Below are 8955 nucleotides of genomic sequence, written 5' to 3' on the forward strand. Positions count from 1 at the left end.
GTGGGAGAACGGCTTGAACCCAGGAGGCGAAGGTTGCAATGAGCCGAGATCGTGCCATTGCACTCCAGCCTAGGCGATAGAGAAAGAACCTGTCTTTAAAAAAAAAAAAAAAAAAAAAAAAAAAAAAAGCTTAACCTCTGAATTAAAGAAATTAAGTCAAAACTGAATGGGCCAATTCTCAAAATGAATGTTTTAAGATAATTTTATCTTACTGAAATTGAATAAAGAGGGACTTTAAAACAGATGCCATACCGGGCACGGTGGCTCACGCCTATAATTCCAGCACTTTGGGAAGCCGAGGCCGGCGGATCACCTGAGATCAGGAGTAGACCAGCCTGGCCAACGTGGTGAAACCCCGTCTCTACTAAAAATAAAAAATTAGCCAGGTATGGTGCCGGGCGCCTATAGTCCCAGCTACTCCGGAGGCTGAGGCAGGAGAATCACTTGAACCCTGGAGGTGGAGGTTGCAGTAAGCCAAGATCATACCACGGCACTCCAACCTGGACGACAGCGTGAGACTCCGTCTCAAAAAAAAGGAGAGACTCAAAAGCCCCAAAATAAGCAGGAATGATTGTATTCACTAGTTAGCTTAAAGAATCAAGAGAAGATGGTTGTAAAATCAGGTTTTTGTTTTAGGTTGCTAATTTAGGAATAATTGGTTAAGCCGGTGCCTTGCTTTAGACTTGTAAAGCTATTTCCCTCTCTCATTTCCCCTTTCCTCCTCCTTGGTATACCTTTTGTGGAAAGTACCTTCTCTAAGACACCAGGACAAGCGTCACCTATTAAAAGCAGACATTTCCAATTTTCAACCTACCTTGTTTGGGAAACCTTGTGTTGAAGAATGTTATCTTTTATTTTTTTAATTTCTGGATTTTTTTTTTAATAGAGACCAGATCTCACTATGTTGGAAAGGCTGGTCTCAAACTCCTAGGTTCAAGTAATCCTCCTGTCTACGGCCTCCTCCGAAAGTGCTGGGATTACAGGTGTGAGCTACCACATGTGGCCTGAATGTCATCTAACCAGTATCTCACTGATGGGCATGCACTGGGCTGTCCCCTCCAACCAGATCTAATTCAAACATCAGGATAAATCATCAACCAATTCAAAGCAAAGCACTTATCCCCTCTAAAATTGCGGTTTCTCTGCTGTACCTTGAGTTGGTTTCAGTTTGAGTGCTAAAATATATGTATATGTGTAATTTATATCAGGAAAAAAAAATCGATTGATCCAAAAAGATCTCAGTAATAGGTATTAAAAACAGAAAGAAACCAATACCTTTTTAATACTGCCTCTTTATGTCAGTTTCTGGATATAAAAGTTGTATCAAGATTAAATTTTTGTTCAGGCACGGTGGCTCACACCTGTAATCTCAGAACTTTGGGAGGCCAAGGTGGGCAGATCACCTGTGGTTATGAGTTCAAGACCAGCCTGACCAACATGGAGAAACCCTGTCTCTACTAAAAATACAAAAAGTTAGCTGGGCATGGTGGTGCGTGCATGTAAACCCAGCTACTCAGGAGGCTGAGGCAGGAGAATTGCTTGAGCCTAGGAGGCGGAGGTTAGGGTGAGTCAAGATGGCATCACTGCACTCCAGCCTAGGCAACAGGAGCGAGACTCCATCTCAAAAACAAAAAAAAAAGTTTAAATTTTTCCTCATAAATGAAGATAAGTTCCTCTACATTCAATAAGACATTAAATCCTAATTTCCAAATACACAAAAATTCATAGCCATATTTACAAGTATTACATGGGTAAATTAAACCAAACATAGTACAAAATAATGCTAAAGTCATCTCTATCATCTCTGTTTGGCTTAAGGATCCATGTGTTATTTGGGGATAGGAGAAGAACTGATCTGTTATGAACATACTCAACCTAAGCCCAGAAGCATGCTGGATGAGGAAAGCCAGCAAAAATGCATTCCCGAAGACCTACCACCCGTCTGGCTTTGGGGTGGCTCTCAGAACTGCCCCCTCTTCATGCCCTCAGTATCCTCATGGTCCATTCCTATCACCTAACACCTGAACCCCAGCATCAGACTCATAACTGGTCTCACCACTACATCCCTCCTCAAAGCCATCCTTCCCTAGAGGGAGTAACATTGTACACATCCAGGATGACAGGGCCTTGCAATGGTGGAGGGAAACCCAGGCCACTTACATTTTTTAAGTGTTAAAAACAATATGTTATCAAAGAAGAAGGAGGAGGAGGAGGAAGGGGAGGAATAAGGAAGAAGGAGGAGGAGGAGAAGGAAGGAGAAGAAAAATAAGAGGAAGAAGGTGAAGGAGGAGGAGGAAAAGGAGAAGAAGCAGGAAGAGGAGGAGAAAGAAAAGGAGGAAGAGGAAGAAAGAAAAGAAGAGTATGCAGAAATGAGTTAATAAAGCAAACTTTGGGCGTGCATGGTGGCTCATATCTGAAACCCCAGCACCACTTTGGGAGCTTGAGCCCAGGAGTTCGACACCAGCCTGGGCAACATATCAAGAGCTAGTCTCTAAAAAAAATCAAAAAATTAGCTGGGTGTGGTAGTGCACACCTGTAGTCCCAGCTACTCAGGAGGCTGAGGCGATAGGATCACTTGAGCAGGGGAGTTCAAGGCTTCAGTGAGCTGTACTCATACCACTGCACTCCAGACTGGGCAACAGAGTGAGTAGCTGGGATTACAGGCATGGGCCACCACACCTGGCTAACTTTTGTATTTTTAATAGAGACAGGGTTTCACTACGTTGGCCAGGCTGGTCTCAAACTCCTTACCTCAAGTGGTCCGCCCACCTTTGCCTCTCGAAGTGCCAGGATTACAAGGCATGAGCCACTGTGCCCATCCTGTTTACATGTTTGGACTGTTCTATTAGAAAGGTTTTTCTAATGAATGACTCAAACCTTTCAAAAAGGTAGTGCTTGGATAAATGCCTAATGACAAAAAAAAAACTGAAGCAAAGTGTTCCATTCTTCTCTGCACCTAGAGGTGAGGTTATCCAGCTTGCAGATGTATTTGAGGTTGATTTGCACAGTTCCAACATTGGGGGAAAAAAAACAGTATATTTTACATAAAAATCCAAACTTTGTTGAGAAATGGGAAGATCTGGCAATGCTGGCACTACACTTCCACCTGGCAATAGCTAAAGCTGAGATGCTGTCTCCCCTTAAGATGGGGCATGTGACCTCCACGTGCCAAGGCCCCCAAAGGCCTGCTTCTCTCATTCACAAAGTGCATCTGTCCCCTACCCGCATAAACGTTTGCGTTTGCAAGCTCTGCTGAAGAGGAAGAATTGCATTTAAAAGATGTGTTATGTTTCTCTCCCACAGCCCCAGCCCCACAAAGGGCAGAGAAGCTCTTATTCCTCTTTCTATTCCTAACATCCAGTGTGAACCCTTGAACATACTAGGTGCTCGATATATATTTATTAAGTTAAACTGAACTTTAAAGAAAAAAAAAACAGAATTCTGAATCACACAATGTTTCTAATTGGTTATCTAACCCAGAAATGATAAATGATTTGCCAAGTATCATGGCTGGAACAAGAAGTGCGTCCCTGAACATTGTTTTCCTCTAAATTCTAGCTTACCTGTGGTCTCAAAGGATGTTATTGCAGGGTCGTTCCCCCAGGGTGGTCCTATAGCCTGGACCCCCTAAGGTCAACGTGATAGCAAGGTTCCATGATAGCAGCCTCCACACAGGGTGCCTGGCATTCTCCAGGGCACACAGCCATAGCCCATGCAAGAGAGGCCATGAAAGGTTGTGAAAGCTATTTTTTTTTTTTTTAAACAGAGTCTCACTCTGTTGCTTAGGCTAGAGTGCAATAGCATGATCTTGGCTCACTGAAGCCTCCATCTTTCAGGTTAAAGCAGTTTTCCTGCCTCAGCCTCCCGAGGAGCAGAGACTACAGGCATGCACCACCACATCCGGCTAATGTTTTTATCTTTAGTAGAGACAGGATTTCACCCCTATTGGCCAGGCTGAGTATCTCAAACTCCTGACCTCAGGTGATCCACCTGCTTAGTCCTCCCAAAGTCCTGGGGTTACAGGCATAAGCCAACGCGCCTGGCCGTGAAAGCCATTTTTAAACTTCCAAAGGTTATGCTGTCCGTTGATAATGGGCGCGCCTAAGTGCCCTGGTGTTACAGCCCCAGTCAGCACGCCATCTAAATGCTGAAGATAAAAATCTTGCTTCTAATAGGAACCCCTTGAAAAGGAGCCCTGTTCAATGTAATGTTGTATTGAAAGGAACTGTTTTTGAATAGGCGAGGCTCTATTTCTTTATGAAGAAAATCTCTCTGTGAATCGCCGTCTCCCTGCAGTGACATATTCGAGTACTCAACTGGATGCTTCACCGGTTTTTTGTGTCTGTAAGCTGAAGCTGAAAATATTTTACTAAATATAAATATCTCTATATGCTTATAGGTGATTTTCTGCCTCTTTTCTCCCTTTTATCCATTCTCTCTTTCATCTCAAGTTCTCACACCTATCATTCGGGGGATAGCTCTTCTTTTTTTATACCCTGTCTAGTTTTCAGTGTTTGTCAAAGACCTAGTGTAACCCCCTGGACCTTTTTTTGGTTTGTTTTTTGTTTTTTTGAGACAGAGTCTCGCTCTGTCTCCCGGGCTGGAGTACAGTGGCATGATCTCAGCTCACTACAACCTTGGCCTCCTGGATTCAAGTGATTCTCCTGCCTCAACCTCCCAAGTATCTGGAACTACAGGCACCACTCAGCTAATTTTTTTGTATTTTTAGTAGAAATGGGGTTTTTCCATGTTGGCCAGGCTGGTCTTGAACTCCTGATCTCAAGCGATCCGCTCGCCTCAGTCCCCCACCAATGCATCTTCTTAATGGTCTGGGGATCCCCTTCAAAAATCTCCAATAATAATAAGCATCATTGCCTGGGCATCCTGGGAGCCAGGCAGGTTAAAGATGTGCATTTATATGCCTGGTATTATTCCATTTGTAATTGAGATGTATTTGTAGATGAGAAGTTGTGACCAAATCATCAGTTATCACCTCAGTCAAATATATTGGGGCTGACAAAACAATACCCCAAAATATGGTGCTTTGACCTGCAGAACTAAACAAACAGCCTCAAGATCTCTCTGACCTCCTTCAGCTCTGTTCCTCAATCCTCTGTCTCTCTCAATAACAGAAGAAAGTTGTTCTCTGAAGTTCCCTTATCTATCTAGAAACTAGACTGCCAAACACAATTGCCTTCAATCCCTTCCCTGAAATTTCATCATCCAGAGAAAATTAAGACTCGTATCACAGAGGAGATTGAACATTACATACCACACCTGGAATCCAGACTAACTTCATCCCAAACTATCATCAGTTCTTAGGTTCCATTCATTCCCAAAGAGAATTATGTATTAACCATTGTCTACATATTGAGGGCATTCATTCCCCCCAAGAAGTCATTTGCAGGGCTGGGCGCAGTGGCTCACGCCTGTAATCTCAGCCCTTTGGGAGGCCAAGGCGGGCAGATCACGAGGTCAGGAGTTGGAGACCAGCCTGGCCAAGATGGTGAAACCCTGTCTCTACTAAAAATACAAAAATTAGCCAGGCACAGTGGCAGGCACCTGCAATCCCAGCTACTTGGGAGGCTAAGGCAGGAGAATCACTTGAACCCAGGAGATGGAGGTTGCAGTGAGCCAAGATCATGCCACTGCACTCTAGCCTGGGCAACAGGGCAAGACTCTGTCTCAAAAAAATCAAAGTCATTTACTACCCCTTAAATTGCTACACACCCCCAATTCCCCTTCTCATATGAAGATGAGTATAGAAGCATATGGACCTCATGGGGTATTGGGTAATCATTCCCCTGCCATTCCCCCATGCTAGGCATGTTAAACAAACCTATATACCTTTTCTCCTATTAATCTATTGTCAGTTCATTTTCTTTTTTCTTTCTTTTATTTATTTGTTTTTATTTTATTTTTTAGAAACGGGGTTTCACCATGTTGGCCAGGATGGTCTCAATCTCTTGACCTTGTGATCCGTCCGCCTTGGCCTCCCAAAGTGCTGGGATTACAGGCGTGAGCCACCATGCCCGGCCCTCTTTTTATTTATTTATTTATTTATTTATTGGTGGGGGTAGGGGTGGTATGTCAGTTCATTTTCAGTGAACCTTCAGAGAACAGAGGGGAAGCTTTTCTTTGGCTCCTCCGTCAGTCAAATAATAAGGCAAAGCAAAAAAATTTGCAGGAAGAAGTCAGATTGTGTTTTATTACTTATAAGAGTTTCATGGTTCTGAGAGAGAAACATTCTGTGAAAAAAAAAGCGGGTTTACGTTCAGTTCAAAGGTCCTTTGGAATTAGATGGAAAAGACGGCCGGGCGCGGTGGCTCAAGCCTGTAATCCCAGCACTTTGGAAGGCCGAGGCAGATGGATCACGAGGTCAAGAGATCGAGACCATCCTGGTCAACATGGTGAAACCTCGTCTCTACTAAAAATACAAAAAATTAGCTGGGCATGGCGGCGCGTGCCTGTAATCCCAGCTACTCAGGAGGCTGAGGCAGGAGAATTGCCTGAACCCAGGAGGCGGAGGTTGCGGTGAGCTGAGATCGCGCCATTGCACTCCAGCCTGGGTAACAAGAGCGAAACTCCGTCTCAAAAAAAAAAAAAAAAAAAAAGAGAGAGAGATGGAAAAGACATTTCTATCACTTTAGGAGCCAAAGAAATACAAAATCCAATTGATTGACCTGAGTGGACACTGTCAGCTTCTTCAAGTTGACTGTGGCTGTCCACCATGTGGGAGCAAGGGACACTGGGCTGCCCCTTGAGTCAGGTTCCCTGCCATGCACTGTTCCCAGGGCTCCACGTGGCCCATCAGGATCGACAGGAATGCTCGCAGGCTGTCCACTGCACTCTCCTATCTTCATCAGTCAAGTCTGAGAACATTCTCCCAAACTTGCTTGAAACACACAACAGTTTGTTTAATGGGTCAACATCTTTTAACGCTAGGAAGATTTTGAATCTAGTGTGAAAACTGCAGACGGGCACAGTGGCTCATGCCTGTAATCCCACACTTTGGGGGGCCAAGGCTGGCAGATCACTTGAAATTAGGAGTTCAAGACCAGCCTGATCAACATGGCGAAACTCAGTCTCTACGAAAAATACAAAATTAGTCGGGCGTGATGGTGCGCCTGTAATCCCAGCTACTCAGGAGGCTGCGGCAGAAGAATTGCTTTAACCCAGGAGGCAGAGGTTGCCGTGAACCAAGATTGTGCCACTGCACTCTAGCCTGGGCGACACAGCAGGACTCTGTCTCAACAACAACAACAACAACAACAACAGCAAATATTTTTTTGTTAGAACTTTAGCTGATATATTTGGTGTTTTAAAATTTGGCAATGTTTAAGATAATATAGCCAATTAGAGTAACAGTTCAGCTTTATAATTCCAGTTTAGAATGTATAGTTGATAATTGATGTAGGCTTATGATAGTAAGCTGAAATCTTACCAAGTGCTTATACACTACTGAAACACTTAAGAGCACTTAAAGTCCACCATATTTATATGTTTATTATATTTATAAAAATTACTTAAATGCTTAAAAAGCTTTGTCAGATCATTTAGGTGCTGAAAAAGGAAATATAACATGCTAAATTTATAAGTGCAGTTTAAAATACATAAAGGAGTTCAATTAACTAAGTTTATGAATTGGAACAAACATAATTCAAAGGCCCCTTAAATGTGATTGTTAAAAAATGCTAGTACGATAGCTAGAATGGGATTCTTACATTGAACTTAAAACTTAAGAAGAATCTAGATTTTTGAATTTGTAACTTTGTTCAAAAAAATGGTTTGGGGTTTTTTTCGTGGTTTTTTTTTTTTTTTTTTTAGTAATTTTTTTTCTACAGACAGGGTATCTGTCTCCCAGGCGGGAGTGCAGGGCTTCAATCCTAGCTCACTGTATCCTCAACCTCTCGGAGCTCAAGGACCTTCTCACCTTAGCATCCTGAGCAGTTGGAACTATAAGCAAGCACCACTATGCGCTGCTAAATCACTTTTTTAGGAGGCTTTCCAGTGAAAACTGGAAAGCCTGCTAGACAAATTTTAAAAGAACGGGAATACTCCGCTTTATTTATTTCTTTGTTTGTTTGTTTATTTATTTAGTAGAGACGAGTTCTCCCTATGTTGTCCAGGCTGGTCTCCAACTCCTGGCCTCAAGTGATCCTCCCACCTTGGCCTTCCAATGTGCTGGGATTACAGGCCTGAGCCACCACACCCATCCAATAAAATGTTAATTCCTAAAACTGAAATAAATTTCGTAATTGTCTTTCATATGTGAAAAGAAAAACAAAGTAGCCATTGAGGGTATCCAAAAACTTCAATATAGGAGATCAGGGTTGGGGTCCCCATCCTGACTTCTAAGAATGAGTCCTAAGGACTCGCAGATACTACTCCAACAGCATGAGAGACTCCCGTTACGACAGCAACTGCCCCATGCATCACTGTCCATGCCAAAATCCTCCTCCTCAAATCCTCGGAGGGCTCCCAGCCAGCAGTGTGAGAGACAGCCTTCACTCTGAAGCCTGTCAGAGGTTGCAGGCGCAGCATCAAGAGTTCATGATGCCTTTCCCAGAAGTGGAATTCCTTCCCCAGTACTCATGGACCAAAAGGTTTCCTAAAGCCTGGGAGATTCCTAAGGCACCTAGAGATGAGGGAGACCACAGACATAGCTGAGTTTACATATTTGTCTGGCACATTGCAGGCCTTCAATAAATGTGTATTTATTAAATGTATGCAAGGGCTAAAAGCTCCTTTGCCAATGCCCAACACATGTAAAAGACAATACAGAAATTTCACTCACACAATGGTTATTGACAAACAGAATATTGAAAAGGCCATGGTGCCGTCATGTGGGTCTTTGTAAGGGTTAATGGCTGCTTCTTTGAATCTCAGTGTAGCAGCTGCAGATGACATCAGATTTTCTGCCACATTGGCTTAAATCAACACAATGAATCCATC

The 8955-nt window shown here is 43.2% G+C and overlaps 1 non-coding gene across 1 annotated transcript; it reads right to left on the reverse strand.

The window, feature by feature from the left end:
• Positions 1-7998: 7998 nt before the first annotated feature.
• LOC135269338 (U7 small nuclear RNA) lies at positions 7999-8060 on the reverse strand. Its single transcript, XR_010337640.1, has one exon. It is a non-coding gene; the product is annotated as a U7 small nuclear RNA (small nuclear RNA).
• Positions 8061-8955: the final 895 nt, after the last annotated feature.

Source organism: Aotus nancymaae, unplaced genomic scaffold, assembly GCF_030222135.1.
Source record: "Aotus nancymaae isolate 86718 unplaced genomic scaffold, 86718_ANA_hifiasm-v0.15.2.pri h1tg000051l, whole genome shotgun sequence".
Taxonomy (NCBI): domain Eukaryota; kingdom Metazoa; phylum Chordata; class Mammalia; order Primates; family Aotidae; genus Aotus; species Aotus nancymaae.